Here is a 17,357-nt window from a genome sequence, read left to right as displayed (position 1 = left end):
AACGGACCACATGTAAATGATGCCATATTTCAGCAGAGTATCCAGGTAGAAGTTAAAACATGCATTTCTATGGCTTTACTTAAAAGATCAAAAGTTTCCATTTATCCTTTGTTGATTCTACTTAATAATCACCTGGCTGAGCAAGCTTGCATTGTCAAACTGCTCTAATGAAGGTCTGCTATTTTTAAAACCATTTTAAAGAGCAGCCAGAAACATGCTAACATTTTAATGTGAGGGGTGTGGGCAAGTGTATGTTTATTTATATGTATATGGAAGTATCAGAACTTTGTAGCTGTCAATGTAGTCGAGTCTGCTTTGCTGACACTGGAGCCCTAGAGCTGTACGTGGAGGTATACATGAGCTTGCTTGAGCTAGATTTGCTTTTTCTTTGCACACAGATATAAAATAAGGATCAGCCATGCCACAAAAATGTGAGTCTTTGTTTGCAGCAGGGTATTGTTTCAGCAAGGCCCAGTGCTGTTCTTCATGCAGCTAAGAAGGCTAGATGGTGCAAAAGAACAACGGGAACATGTATTTTCATACTATGCCTGTCTACCTCTGTTAATTATGTCTCCCTGGACAGGGATAATAGGGGAAGAGGAAAAATCTGTTGTGCACACATTGTAAAGCTTAAATGTTAATTAAGAAACAGCGTCTTTTCCATAATCTAAACAAAAAAGTACCCTGGTGTATGGAAATGTAACTGGAAGAAATGAGAATAGAGAGGTGATCTTTCTTTGCTTTGAAACAGATCTCCACTGCTGCCTACACCATTTTCCCTAGGCTGCAGCCAGGCTAGCTGTATTCAGTTTATTGCTCTGTATCTCAGGGCTGATTGTTTCAAAAGCACTGGTTTGTACTTCTCTGTAGGGTGCCTTTGCCTACATCTGGAGCTGTGTCTTAGCTGACAAGATCCAAGAAGCAGAAGGCATAACCCACAGCAAACTCTTCTTCTAAGAACTCAGCCCCARGGCAGCATTTTGAATCACTGCTACACAAGGAAGAAAACTCTTATGTTTTTTACCTGAACTCAGTCTATTCATTTTAACATGGAAGAGGGRTGATGTTATGCTGTTTCACTACATACCAGTGATACCAGTGATACCCAGGGCTTGCATGTCAAAGTCTCTTACAAGCAGCATGAATAAGATATTTTAAGCCAGAAGAATAGAATTTCCTTTCCCTCTCCTTGTATGTGGCACTGAGTTACTGCAAGGAACACACTAGAACCYGATCTCTGACAATAACAGACTCAGTGGTTGCATTTCTCAATGCTTCTCTTTCTCTCCCCTTTGTTATTAGAAAGGGTCAGCATCACAACAGTGCAGATAAGCATCAGCTTTAGAGGTTAGGGGTTCCAAAATGGCAAAAAAAAAATCAGTACAAAAAATGGAACTTGTATTGAGGAGCTGTATCTTCCCGTAGAGTGGACTGGTAAAATGTTGTATGACCAGCTTTATGTCCCTTTATGTTATGCAATACATATTATATATAAAATATATATTACAACAAGGAAAGGCAGCCTATTGTCCATGCTTCTTCAGTCTTTTAAGCAGCTCTGGGAGTATTTATATCAAAGTTTGTGTTATCCATGAATAAAATGGAAGCAAAATCCTACAGTCCCACCTCTATTTTTGCTGTAGTAAAACGCCAAATAATTTCAGAGGAATTTTACCCAAGTAAATCTTATACTCCTAGATTTGGTAGATTCAGAAAAAATATGAATATTCCTACAGGATAGAAACYTAGTGTTAATATTGCTATAGCAACAGTTCAAGAGAAATGTATTCTCCCTTTTTCCTAGGGAATTTTATCTTATGTAAAGGGAACCAGGATTAAAAGAACTAGATGCATAACAAATATTTCCTACTGACAGTATTTTATTCTGTGAAATGAAAACAGCTGTGCAGATTCTGCAGATTTACTCTGAAGGTCTGTATGACTTTGTATTGCAATAGGGAGCACCAGTATAAAGCATCTCAAGCAGCAGCACGCACTCTCTACCAKCTGGTCCCTCCAAGGTAAAGATCCACTCTGTTGGGCATAGTGAAGCTGTGCCTATATTTTTTCCCTCTTTCTTGGTCAGGCTGCTGTTCCGAATGGAGGAGGAACTTGCCAGGACGGGAGTCACCCTTAACACAAGAGCTTGCTGGTTACCAAGACCTCCTTATGGCGGCATCTGTCTTTCAGAATGCTGCTCACTATTTCTGTTGATTTTGTTTTCATTATGGCAATAGCTTTATTTCCATAAAGTTTAAAGTACAGGGACCAAGGATAATTATGTAACTTGTGTTCTCTTTAGAGTCAGCAGTTTTCTATACATTGGAAGCCGAATGTGTCAAAACAACAGCATTCAAGAAGGAGGAGTCAAAAACCTCATTGCTTACTTCAAGTTTAATAAATAACCTGAGCCATTTCTACATCGACAAATATCTTAGCAGCAGGCTGCCCACCTTTGGAAGATGGTCCATAAGTTTTAACACCCATAGTTTTAGCTGTAATATCCAAGTAATACGGCTGTTATGTAATTTGCAGAAGCAGCATGAAATCCTCCATGGTAATCTCATTAAATGATTGRTGCTTCCTCCTTTCCTTCCTCCACTATGATAGTTCACCTAATGAAAAAAAAGATCCCAATGAGAAAAACCCAAGATGACTGACACTCATGACAGGATAAACCCAGTGCTGATAACACTCTGTCACAAAAAATAGTAAAAAGCAAGTTGAGCTGTCATTCCATTAAAGCTTCCTCTTTTCACATGCTTTAGTATTTCCTTCTCAAAATGCTTTTAGTAGACTCTGTTGATAGATCAATGTATTTTTTTGTTTGTTCGTTTCTGTGGATCAGATGAGTTTAAGAGCCTCACACATCTCTCTGGTTTCTCCTCCTTAATCCTAATCTCACTGTCTTCACCCTTGATAGCTTTGTTGCTAGTTTTGGCACTGACAGCACTGAGTTATTAAATTACATTGGACCYCATTTATGTAATCCAGAAGACAACTTTACATCACTTTTCCTGTTGCTTCTAATTCTGGGAACCCAATAATGAGGCACTTCACCTTCTTCACACYCTGAAAGGACTTTTCATCAGTTGGCAGCTACAAGCATTGGCCACAAAACTTAATTTTCCACACTCTACTAACTCAGTAGTCCGTTAGCAGTAACTTTTTTGTTCTGAGCATTCTGATATTGACTGCAAGAAGTTGTTCAAGGCTGTTCAACTAGACAGTAGCCTACAGCTCRCTGCATAAAGATGTAATAGTGCCTTTGGTGTAAAACCAGAAGCCTTACACTGTGCTGGTGACTGAAATACAGCCCATTTTAAAATAAAATGTTGTCCTTACAAAGTGTCTTCTGTTCATCACTCTATACACTTCTTTCCAAAAAAGTAGCTGTGCCCTCTTCTTACCTTGTTTTGATCTGGAAAGCTTTTAAAATAAAAGTGGTGAAGTAGTTTGTGCCAAAGACTGGTAAGTGACATTTCTTTGTTGAGTAACGTATAATCAGTCCTCTTTTCCTATGCCTTGAACAGCTGAGTTGATCTACTTTTCTTGTTTTCTTTACAGCACTGGAGAAAACTGGAATTCATAATTTAGGCTCTAACCAACAACTTGACATAACGTTGGCAAGATGGAAACCTACTGAAAGCAAAACAGTTCCAATCAGCCTCTGTGCTAATAAAGCCAGCTAGTAAGAAAGCTCCCTTGTAATCCATCTATTTACCTTTGCATTCAGCTGGAGATATCACTCTAACATACAAGAAAAAAAAAGTCAGCTGTAATTCACATCTGTCTTATGTATGAACTGGACTTGGACTGCAATTTGCATAAGATATCATACTGCCTCTGATAGTAAAAGTTTTCTATGGTAATCTTAGAGTTTTATCTAGGTCCATTTCCTCTTACATTTTTTCCATTGAAATGAAAAGATGARTGATACTCAGTTTCGTTGAAAACGAAAAAGATTTTAAAATGAAAATTCTGCAAGCTTCTAAAATAAGTTTRATGTGTTTAGAAGTGAACTAAGTAATCTAAAATACCTATATGTCATTGGTTAGTTAATAATTTTATAAGACCCTTTTTCATTCTTATTATTTTGGCAGTTCATCTCCTATGTGAAGCGCCTGCTGCAATATTATTATTATTATTATCAAATAGGTAGATTAGCTGCCTTGTAAAACAACATTAGGTAAAAATACACTATTTTCCCTACATTAAATCCTTTGAACATGCTCCTTCTGTTGGAATGGGGAACGGAAATTTCATAGAGTAATCACTTGCCACTGGGGTATTTGATTACTATCTGTACATACATATATCCAGCTATGGYAAAAATATATGTCCCTCTGAGAAATAAAAAGGTATAATCCTCAGGTGAGTTGTTTTGATTGTTAGATTCTCCCAGGATTCTGTCAATTCTTAGCATGCTCTACATAGCTCCTGTATGTAAACCAGACTCCACACTTGTCTTCCTCACAGAGTGATTTGACAGGCAGTGCCTTGGGATACTCAAGTAGGATGAATGTTATACAAAGAGAAGGGCAGAAACAAGAGCTGGGGCACAGAGCAGTGGAAAAGGAAGGCAGGACACGAGCRGAAGAAGTCAGAATCACATGAGTAGTATATAAGAGCAGAAAATACCTGTAACTCACAGAGAAGTGGGGAAGTTTGGCATAAGTACCAAAAATTGCATKCCGGTGAATTTTCCTGCAGATTTTCAGTATATTGCACAACACTGGCATCTAAAAAAMCAACAAATTTGAGTTGCACTGGCTTTCAAACTGCCAGGTCCCACCGGATTTACAACTGAGCATGAAACAGGGTGGACAAGGTACTACTGATCAGCCAACTGTCACCACCGTGTCTCTTTGAGAAACAGCAACACTCAGATCCTCCAGGTTTACGTTCCAGTCAGTAGGCTAAACATTTAGTTTGGGGAAAAAAGTGGTATCTGTCATCTCTGCCATTGCCCAYCACCGTTCTTGATAATGATCTCCTCCAAAACTTGGAATTCAAACTCAGAACTTGTCTATCTTCATGGATTTGTCCTACCAGTAAATATCTGTCCAACTCACTGGGAAAATATCTCTTGTTTCTCTGAGCAGGTGGCTCAGATGAAAGAGGATATCTTTTGTCTCTTACGCTCTTTTGCTAACTTTTTATTGGCAGAGGACTGTGGTTACATAATCTAAAGATTCCAATTCTATCACTGATGTTATGGAATTAAACATGATGCAAATTCTGTTAACTCAGTGAGTGCTTTRAGCACTTAAGAACTGTCAATAATAAAACTGCACTGAATCAAATTTGAATACTCAAGCTGCAACTAACAGATTTCGCTATTAATCAAAATAATTTGCAAATTTGTCTTGTGGCTTTTCGTAGGTTTATTTAGTTCTTTGTACAATGTCATTTCTTCTATGCTTTTGGTTTCTGAATCTGCAACTACTGTACTATGTCTGCACACCTAAAACCAGACCTTGTGCTAAATTGCCAGCTGTGGGCATGTAAAGTAAGAACTAAGCCACAATAAGCTTGTGCTAAGGGAAGTATGTGTTTGAGCAGTTATATAGCTTTGCAGGACTTTTTGGAGTAAATTTTATGTTTTAGCTCCCTCTTTTGGAATAAAGCAATACTGCAAGTATTTCATCTTAAATGCTTTCCTAAAGCTGAAACATGATTGCTATACGTTCAGGAAAAGACCGTGGTTTCACTCACAGATATATTTCAGTCATGTGGTTTAGTATTCTATGTATTTACATAAATATAATTTTTTATTCCCCTTACACCTATCAGCTTAATATAAATAGTCCATATTTACTTAAGTCAACTAAGMAATGGGAAAAGGTTGCTGGTTCTAAACCAAAAACTGAGACCGAGCTGTTATAAAAGACCATATTTAGATGCTCTGTTTTTYACTGTCTTCACCATGCCTCCTGTGAGAAGCTTGATGGTTTTAACTTAATTGTTAACTTAATTGTGAATGGAACTCAATGATCTCTCTCACACATGCTAGTGTTATAAAATTAGCATTACGATAGTGTATAAACATACCAGCTTAGGACCATAATCTTGTAGCTGGCTGTGTTCAKACCTACACTGGAAGGCAAGTCCTTGTCCAAAGAGCATACTATCTGGTTAAAGGGCACCATTTGAAAGATAAGCGTAACAATCTAAGGCAGGGGGAAAGGGATGGAAACAAACAGTTCTCTATACTTCCTCCTTATGAAATAACAACACATTAATCTTAAAAAGAAAGGTGTGGGGGGAAGGTGATCAGCTGGATTTTGAATAGAAGAAAAGGCTAGATTTTACACCTTCTGTATTAACTCCCTGACTAGCTGCTTAGGTACAAGCAAGAAGCAGAAGAGCTCCTATGCAACATAGCTGTTTTAGCTGCAGTATCTGATCTGGTTGACAGCTATCTTCAAAAATATTAAATGTGCAAAGACAAGAATTAAAAAATGTTGTTCTAAAAATAGAACAAAAACTGCCTGGATTACCTTAACTTGCCCTGGATTACCTTAACTTGCTTTTTTCTGCATGTTCATTATGACAAGCGTTATTTACATTACTGGCCTTCAGCAAGACACTTGCTTCATCAATGCAGTGTAAATGATAACAAACATAAAGAAAGTTTTGAATTATGCAAGGGTCTGAGGAAGGAGAAAAGATAATCTTGTTAATGCAGCTGAAACTCCTTTGGAGGACAGAATACATTGCCCACCTAACATAAATTACGTATTATGGGTAGATCATTTAAATAGTTTYTTCTATGGCTACTCAATTATTTTATTCTTCCTTTCTGCTGTCTAGTTTAGGGTAATTGAATATAGATTTGTCAAAGAGCTGAGCACTTACAGTTGCAACTGAAATCACTGGAAGCTGTGCTACAAACAAATTAAAGGTAAGAGAAACATTAAATCTTCCTCATACACCAGTCAAAAGAAGGGCATCCAAAATCTGTTGATACTTTGAACATTGTCTCTGTCTTCTCCCTAGTGATAATAGTATTTCTCACCTGGCCTTGCTACATACATGGGAACATTAGTTAGCTGATTGCTATGAAACAACTGGTTAGTTTAGATGCATCAGATCTCACACCCTGAAAAGGAGGTGATTTAGCTCCTAAATCACTCTTCCATACCACTAGTCTTTAGCTGTCTTATTTGCAACATTRTGTGTCCTTGGTGATCTATGAAATCACTTGTCAGCTACTACTGCTTTGACCTGATCCACGGTCTAGTGTACCATCCTGCAGAGGTTCTCCAGAAGGCACGCTCACCAGTCACGTGCTGCAGCCCCTTCCTTGTTTAATGACCTAACCATCTTCTTTTCTCTGCCTCCAACACGTCTTGATGCCTATGTGGTCATATACACTGAGAGGGAAGACTTAACGTCTGATCATTGGTGATCATCACAGGAAGAAGTATTGCATGTAGACTATAGATGGTATGCAGCAATCAAATGGTGCAAGATAATGGACATRCAACTCATCAATGATGTCATTATGAATGTATCTATCCTCTTCAGGGAAAGGATGAGCTACATTTAGTTCTGTAAGTTCGCACTGCACATATACATGCAAAAGGAAGGCAGTTGAGCAAGTTTACATTTGTGTAAACAACCTTATTTCTGAGTTCAGTAACTAAAAAATAATCTCTTCTATCCAATACTACCTTTTATTGTTTTTTTTTCTTGGATGTGATTTCCCAGACTTTTGAAAAATATTAATATCCATGTTGTACCACTTACCCCAAATTCATCACTATTGTTGGTACTGGTAGATTTCTGRCACATTAGCACATGAAATGATATGCAGAGGCATGTGTGTGTACACATTCATATAATTTAGCTTTGGTCAGAAGAATAGTCTTGGATAAAATACATGCAATATTTTGTTTGTTTTCTTTTTATTCAGAGGAAAATCTGTGAATATATTCCATTGGACACATGTTCTATGTAGCCACATAAAAGGTTTTATTTCATATATTAGGAAAAACAGGAAAACAAAGACTATATTCACCAAATTRTTGTAAGAGGAAGCATTTCTTCTTTTATCTCATGACTTGATTACAGTGTAACATCCAGTTATTCATTGCCTGTGCCTGTGGGGATTCCAGCTTCTATCTTCTATGCAAGAACTTCAACCATTATGTTTTACTTGCTTGTTGTCTGCCTTGATGACAATTTCAGTAGTTCAACCATAAAGAACTTTGTTGGCTGGAAACTGAGAGAATGCTACTTGARAATGCCCTACATCCTGTGGCTAGGACATTCATGCACCAGGTAAGAAACATGATAGAAATTAGGCAGAAAGTAAAATACTTCCAGTATAATCATGCAGTGTAATTTTCTGAAAGTTTCCAGGTTGTATGTTATCCCCAGATTTAAGTAAATTGTGATTCACAATTACTTCTTTACTTACTTCTTTAGCCTTGTGGAGTAGAACATGCTTTTCTAGTTCTTTACAAAGGCTAAAAAAGCCACAGATCTACTACATCTGAAATGTCCCCTGCTGGAAATTTTTCTTCAACTTAAGAAACCTTGTTGTTGGGAAGCATTTTTTGATATTCACATCAAAATTTTCCTATTTCTATAGGGGAGTTAAATTTCTTGTAGCATAAATTTGATAGAGTTGTAATTGCCAGAAAATGGGTGTTTCAAAACACTTAGTATCACCAACCAAAATTAATAGGTATTTTGGCATATGAGTTTGCTCCTTGAAGCTCTTTAAGAGTATTTATTATTTGGAGCTGCCTTGAATTCAAGTTTGAGGCACCTTTATTTTACATTTTATGCTCTACAGAAAGGGGCACTTACATAAATAAAACTAAGGTTTTCCAAACTGAATCTATGTTGATTAAAAATCCGTTTACCTGTTGCTAATCTTGTTGCTACCTGTTTTCACCATAATTTCCTACTGTACTGCCTGGAATGCTATGAGTATTTATTAAACCAAAATGTCTTTATTCCAAGATAATTTTTTTCTTCAATTATGGATGTTGAGTGGTTCTGCACTGCTTAGAGATGCAATRTGAACTAATTAACAGCTGTTTAGTAAAACAGCTTGGAACTGTAGAATGATACATTTTAATAGACCCAAAATGCGACAGCTGTTYTACAGTAAAGAGAAAGTGACAGTCCCAAAGATCTTAGTTTAACTGTAAATGATAAATAAAAAAAATCAGAGACACAGAACAGTGCAGCTAGAAGGAAATTTAAGTTTTTGAAAAGTTAATGCTAATAACTGTTATTGCTTTGCTGTTTGCTYGCTATGTAGGAGCAGCGTTGCTTAATGAAGTGTGTGTAACAAATGCTTTGGCTAGAATTAGAGTGACATTTTGAGATCAGGAGACATGTCAAAGCACAAAATTATTGAGTAATAACAGAAAAGCTGTTTCAAGTCAAGTGACACTTGTGAGACAATCAGTGGGTTAGGCAGAATATGAAATAGGATTAGGAATGTTGGTAGAGATAACATTTGAAATGGAAAGACAGAACTCTGATTTGATTTGGTGAATTGACAGCAAATTTAAGAATGCAAATAGGTGACCACATGTATGTAATTTTGGTTTACAGGTATCTGGAAAAGAGGAGGCATGAAGCAGGAACAAAGACAAGAATGTTAGCTTCATTTAAAGGGAGAGCTTTTAAAAAACCCATAAAAGAAACATAAACCAGAAATAGATACGCTTTCTCTAACATCTCACTGTAATGGTGACACCTTCATGGCTTCTGTAGTACTGCATTTAAACACACTTTTTTTTTTTTTTAGCTGTTTAAGAAACATCAGTCAGTGTCTCCTACACTATCAAGGAAAGTTACTACCATATTCTAGTGCTAAAGACAAAATCTGTGTCAGAGCCAAGAATAAAACCCTTATCTCCTGATTCCTGGAAGCCACCATTTCCTCTGATTTCTCTTAAGAGGAAAAGACCAGCTTTAATGTATCAYTACAACGTCAATAGAGGACAAGAGCCAAGGTTATGTGGAATTTGAATCACACCGAGCAAGCGGAGTAAAAATGCTGCCTCAGCTAWGGCACAGCAGTCCTTTGGTAACCTTATAGATCAAATACAGGGAAGCAAGGAGGGGAATGGTAAGGAGAAAAATGAACCAGAGATCAGGTTACCCCATCTCTATGGCAGATGTGCATCACTGCTAAGGAAGCAGTCCACCCTGCGGTTTTTGGCCTGTTTCAGTTACAGCCATATCTGTATTTTAGCACGTCAGCAGTCCCTCTCTTCACACGTCTGCCTCAAAAAGCGCCTCCAGGCCGCGGCACCTGGGCAGCCATGAACAGAGCCAACCCTTCCCTCCGGGCAGGGCAGCCTGTCATCACCGCACCGCGGTTGTTCGGCTTTGTCTGCTGAGGTAATCGCTTTAGCGCTGAGGTAAGCCACTTTTTCCAGATGCGGGGCTTAGCAACGGCCGGGGCTGCTCCGCAGGACTGGGCGGGAGGCGCGGGGCCAGGCGCCCGCCCCCCGCGCGCCGMGAGCAACGGCCGCAACGGCCGCCGCTTCCCTCAGCGAGGGCGGCGCGGCGCACGCTGGGACCTGCAGTCCCCGGCGCCGCTGTCGGCCCAAACCTGGGTTCGGTCCGCTCACCCGGCGGGCAGGCACCCAGTAGACACSCRGGGYCGAGATACTTGTTTATTTCATTCCTGCGCAGGGGTGGGGGCTAGGCGGTAAATCCACGAAGCCGGCACGCCTTCTCCCCTGCTCGTTCTTCATTCATRCTCACTTCCCAGGGAGCACCTTGTACAAACCTCTCTGTCGGTTACCGCTCCACCACATCAGGTACTCGCTCCGCCCTTGYGCTTTCACGCTCCTGTTAATCAGCATGGGAAGCGGAGAAGAGGCAGTAACACCGTTATCATGTCATTTCCATCTCATTACTCATTTAGGGGTGTGTAGTTTAATATGCTAATAAGCCTTAACGAACCTACGGCCACTTCTGGGTTATTCTGCTGGTTTTGCCTTGCCTACCTCTCGCATTCTTCAAAGCGCTGGGGTTTCATCAAGGTTATTCAGCCACAGCTGGTTATCCTTTGCAGCCCTGTTTTTCTCTCTCCCTTGTCCTTGAGTCTTGTTAACTCTTTGCAAGGTTTTTCTCACAGCATTGCTCCAACAATTCCCCTCTTTGAGACTTGATAATATCACTTATCTAGCAAGTCTCATTTCAACAACTTCCATTGTTCTCATACGGATGTTAAGTTAATTCTAAGTATTTCCCATGGCATGGGTAATCCGGGAGATTTGGGGAATACAGAAGCGAGCAGTAATCTGAGTCACTTTTTCTGAAGGCCCGTATAAGCTACAAAACCAGGTTGGTTGTACCAATGAGCATGCATAACAAAATTAACAATGTCCTCATTTTCTGTCTTAACTCTATAGAAAACAAATTAAACAAATCAATATTCTTATAAATCAGTTCTATCTATTGTTAACAATAGTATCAGAATGYAAAATAACACCTAAAAACACTTACGAGCACTCTAATTCCATGTAAGAGAATTCAATTTCCCAAGTACAATTCATGAATTTTGTAACTTCTGTATTCTCATCTTGAGAGGCCCTGTGGGTGTGGCAGTCCACGAGTGATTCAAAGGTGCCCTCTTTATTTGGGAATAGTGGGTCCAGGAACTTATTCCCTCCACCTTTACTGCAGTACGAGTTGTCAGAAGCACCAGGTAAGGTCCTTTCTGCTTTTCTCTTAGTGGTTCTTCTTTCCACATCTGAATATAAACTAGATCCCCAGGCTTGAAGTCATGCACAGGGGAATCCAGTGGAAGGGGGGTACATTGATTAAGGTACCTATGTAAAGATGTTAGTACCTAGGACAAAGACAATAAATACTCTCTCAACATTTCTTCCCCTCTTACATGCATTTGATCACTTCATCCCCCTATTTCATTAATCGGGCAAAGTTTCCCATAAAGTATTTCAAAAGGGCTTACTCCCTCTTTTATTCTTGGGGTTATTCTTATTCTCATCAAGGACATTGGTAATATATCCAYCCGTTTAAGATGGGTTTCCTGACACAGTTTTGAAATATGTCTTTTAAGTGTTTGGTTCATTCTTTCTACCTTACCGCTAGACTGGGGTCTCCACGGAATATGTAATTCCCATTTCATCTGTAAAAATTGGATGTTCCTTGAACTACCTCTGAGATAAAATGAGGTCCATTATCTGAGGATATACCTTCAGGAATSCCAAATCGAGGAATTATCTCTTTTAGTAAAATTTTAATTACTTCCTTCGCATGATTGGTGGAGCATGGAAGGCTTCTGGCCAACCAGAAAATGTATCTACCAGAACAAGTAAATATTTAAACCGACCACATTTAGGTAATTCTGAGAACTCTACCTGCCAGTGTTCCCCTGGGATTAATCCTCTTAGTTCTCCCATAGGTGGTTTCTTCTGAATTTGGGGGTTATTTGTACAATAGGTGGGGCATCTTTTTACAATAAGGTCAGAATTTGATAGCATCTTTGATCCCACAGCATATCTTTTTACGCTGCTTATCATAACAGCTGCTCCCGTGTAAGTTTCTTCATGAAGTCCCTTAAGGAGCACTTCCATCATTTTGGCTGTAGTTAAAACTTGTCCATTTGGGGTGACCCACCATCCTTCAGCACTTTTTGTACATTTTAGCCTTTCTGCCAATTGATTTTCTTTGTCTGAATATTTAGGAGGTTTCATTTGTATTTTTCTCCTGGGTAGTAAGGCCCCAGCTACCTGTCCTGCTAGTGTTGCTTTTTTGKCTGCCATATCTGCTCTCCTGTTTCCTTGTGCYACTTCACTATTTCCCTTCTGTGTGGTTTTGTGGCAATGGTTTAGCTTCTACTTCTTTCCATTGAGTCACTACTGCATATCCAGCCTTTCTTTCTCCATTCGGTACAAAGTTGCTACTGTCTGTATATAGCTCCACATCTGGGTTCTGCAAAGGTTCATCCTTTAAATCRAGCCGGCTAGAATATACTTGCTCTATAGTGGCCAGTCATGTTGTAACTCTTTTTGCACTTCACCAGGTACTCTGCTGAGTAGCAGGGTTTAAGGTCGATACCACCTTTAAGGTAATATCTCCTTGTTCCAATAACACAGCATGATATTTTACCAGTCTGCTCAGGGAAATCCAGTGATGCCCCTTTTGATTTAAAATTGCTGATACTGCATGTGGTACAAAAACCGTTAAGGGCTGTCCCAGAGTCAATTTGCGGGCCTCTTGTGTTAATAAGACAGTGGCTGCTATAGCCTGGAGGCAGGCCGGCCATCCTTTACTTACTTCGTCTAATTGTTTAGAAAAATACGCCACTGGTCTTTTCCATCTCCCAAGCATTTGGGTCGTTACTCCTGAGGCCACCTGCTGCTGCTCATGCACATACAATTGAAAGGGTTTAGCCATATCTGGAAGTCCCAATGCTGGAGCTTCCATCAATTTCTTTTTTATTTCATCGAAACTAGCACAGCATTCTGGGGTCCATTCTAACTACTCTCCTGGACCATTTAGGGCTGCATATAAAGGTTTAGTTATCAGCCCCAAATTAGGGATCCATATACAGCAAAATCCTGCCATTCCCAAGAATCCCCTAAGCTGTCTTTTCGTGCGGGGTACTGCAATTCGGCATATAGCCTCTTTTCTTTCCGCTCCTAGTGCACATTGTCCTTTTGATATTTTAAAACCAAGATATTGGGCTTCCTTCTTCGCAATCTGAGCCTTTTTCTTTGAAACACGATACCTGGCAAGTCCCMAAAAATTTAACAGACTCACTGTTGCTTCTAGACATATTTGCTCTGAATCCACTCCAATCAAAATGTCATCCACATACTGTAAAGGAGTGACATTTTTGTTACCTTCYTGCCATTGGGCTAGTTCTTTGGCCAAGATCTCACCAAACAGGGTAGGACTGTTCTTGAATCCTTGAGGAAGGACCATCCAGCATAACTGCTCCTTCTTCCTTGTAGTGGGACTTTCCCATTCAAAGGCAAAAATTGTCTGGCTTTGTTCTTCTATAGGAATACAGAAAAAAAGCATCTTTTAAATCTAGCACTGTAAAACAATTGTTAGTCTCRGSCACCRAGGCTARAAGAGTATATGGRTTTGGCAMKGTTGGATGGRTATCTTYTGTTATTTGGTTCRCTGCCCTTAGGTCCYGGAYCAGTCRATATTCTTGGGAATGTGGTCTCCTTACCTGCAAGATTGGTGTATTGAATTCAGATTGACACTCTCTAAGCAGGCCATATTGCAAGAAGGTATTGATTAGTGGTTCCAATCTTCTATCTGTTTCTTGATAGGGTACTGATGCGCCCTAACTGGCTTCGCTCCTGGTTGTAGCTCTGTTTTGATCAGAGTTGCGTTTTTTGCTTTACCTGGCTTCATTGAGGCCCAGACCAAGGGAATCACCGCGTCCAATACACTTGAAGGGATACTTGCACTGTTATCCTCTGGAGCTGATCCCATCAAAAGGCAGATTTGTGCTCTCCTTGCCGATTCTGGAGGGACGTGGAGCTGCACGGAACTCTCAGAAAAGGTCACCTGCGCATTCAATTTGCATAGTAAATCCCATCCTAATAAAGGGAGGGGACACTCTGGTATATAGAGAAACTCACAAGTCCAATCATATGCTCCATTGGTTGCAAAAATGGCCTCAAAGTTTTCCTTCCCATAGCCCCAACAATACTGGTAGTAGTCTTACTTAAGGGTCCTTTACAGCTAGTTATCACTGAATGAGTGGCTCCACTATCTAATAAAAAATCTATAGTTTCATTCCCCAGCTTTACTGGAACCAGGGGATCAGCTGAGGAAATTCTGATTTTCTCCCCCGGTCCCCTTCATTCCATATTTGACCCTTCTAACATAATGAGGTTGGAGAGTGCCGGGCTCTGTAGCTTTGTTATCCTTCTTCGATTTGGACATTAATTTTTCCGTCGCCCTTCCTGTCTACAAATTGCACATTGATTTGGACCTAAAGGGTGTCTAGGGAGGCCTCCTCCTGGCCTCCCTGCCCTTCCACCTCTTCCTTCTCTGTTACCTCTTCCACTTCCCCTGCCCYTACATTGGAATTCATCTCCCCAAGCAGCTGCCAGGAGAGAGGCGTGTAGTTTCATTCGATTTTGTGTTTCTCTCTTTCTCTTTTCATTGCAATTATTATATACCTTATATGCTATTTCTATCTGCTGTGAAATAGACATTCCCTCAACTCCATCTACCTTCTGTAGCTTCTTTCTAATATCCTGAGCTGACTGGCCAATGAAGAGCATATTAAACAGTCTTTGATTTGCTTCCTCATTTGGATCCACATCTGTCTATTTTCTGACTGTTTCGCATAAACTTTCATAAAAGGCCRAGGGATTTTCTTCAGGCCCTTGCTTTACTTCACACAACTTTGATACAGTCTTTGGTTTTGGAACCCTGTACTGAACCCCATATAAAATTAACTGTTGATACTGCCTCAATAGCTCCCCAGCCCTGCTCCTATTTGGATCCCACTGTGGATCCTTTCTGTTGGATAAATAGACCTCAGGATCCCCCTTTCTGTCCCTTCTCTCACCTTCTTTTTGCCTTATCAATTACCAGCCTCCTTTATTCTCCTGTCAGGAAAGTATTCAACAGTGCCCGCACATCTCCCCAGTTAGGATTATGAGTTATCATAATAGTCTCCAAAAGTTGATGCAGCTTCTCAGGATTTTCCCTATATGATCCAATAGACTGCTTCCAGTTTAATAAATCCGAGGTTGTAAAAGGAACATGTACAAATACTGGTAGCCCTTCTGGCCCCTCTGCTTGTCTCAAAGAGCCTGTATAACAGGTTGTTTCCGTCTCCTAGTTCGGCCAGAAATAGGGCTGGACTCTTTAYTATCTAGCRGGGGGGCTGATTCTTCAACTGATGTGGAATCATTTCCACAAGAGGGGGGCACTGTCAGTAGTTGTACATCCTCCTGTTCTTCTCCCTTCAGAATTTTTCTGTTAGCACAAACACCCGCTCTCTTCCTTTTCTGCTGCAACCATTACAGATTCCTCTTCACTTATAAGTCCACATTCCCTTTGAATTTCTGGTTCCCTATATAGTGACATAAAAGCCTCCACATAGGGTATCTCATCTCACTTCCCCTTCCGGCAGCAARACAGCAGTAATTGTAATATAGTGTTACAGTTCAAGGTCCCATTTTCTGGCCATTGCTCATCACAGTCCAGCTTATACACTGTCCACCACTGATTACAATATCCTCTCATTCCTTCATTGTCATCCAATCTCCCCCCAAAATATCCCAGGGTTCTAAAATACAACCCAAAGGGCTACAGGGAGGAATCACGGATTGGCTTGATCCCATGTCAATTACCTAGAAATACCAACCTTATTATCTAGAAATACCAACCTCATTATCTGGAAATACCTTTATACCTGTACCTTTGTGYGCACTCAGCTCTGACCCCTCTGGTCAATTTAAGGCAACCCTTGCCAAGCGTCTACGTGTGACTTTATTCCTTTACACGCACTCAGCTCTGACCCCTCTGGCCAATTTAAGGCAACCTTTGCCGAGCATCTGCATGCGACATAATCCAATATAATCTTCTGCAGAATTAGATAAATTTTATACTCACCAATCCAAAGATTCACCCCCCTTTTGCCCTGGCACAAATAATCCATGCGACATAATCCAATATAATCTTCTGCAGAATTAGATAAATTTTATACTCACCAATCCAAAGATTCACCCCCCTTTTGCCTGGCACAAATATCTCTGGTTGGCATTGCACCTTTGAGTCTCTTGTCATCCCGAATTGGAGGGAGGTTGGAGGACTTCCCGATCAACAGGTCGGTGCGCCCTGGAGCTCAATCTGATCCAGTCCGCTATCGGGATGGCAAGATGATCCGAGCAAGGCCTTCTGGCAGGCCCCACATGGGGTGCCAAATTGTTGTCCCAAACCTGGGTTTGGTCACCCGGCGGGCAGGCACCCAGTAGACACCCAGGGTCGAGATACTTATTTCATTCCTGCGCAGGGGTGGGGGCTAGGTGGTAAATCCACGAAGCCGGCACGCCTTCTCCCCTGCTCGTTCTTCATTCATACTCCCTTCCCGGGAGCACCTTGTACAAACCTCTCTGTCGGTTACCGCTCCACCACATCAGGTACTCGCTCCGCCCTTGCGCTTTCACGCTCCTGTTAATCAGCATGGGAAGCGGAGAAGAGGCAGTAACACCGTTATCATGTCATTTCCATCTCATTATTCATTTAGTGGTGTATAGTTTAATATGCTAATAAGCCTTAACGAACCTAAGGCCACTTCTGGGTTATTCTGCTGGTTTTGCCTTGCCTACCTCTCACATTCTTCAAAGCGCTGGGGTTTCATC

This window comes from Rhea americana, unplaced genomic scaffold, assembly GCF_003343005.1.
Source record: "Rhea americana isolate MKP2758 unplaced genomic scaffold, rheAme1 scaffold_156, whole genome shotgun sequence".
NCBI classification, from domain to species: Eukaryota; Metazoa; Chordata; class Aves; order Rheiformes; family Rheidae; genus Rhea; species Rhea americana.
Note: the sequence above shows the minus strand (reverse complement) of the source record.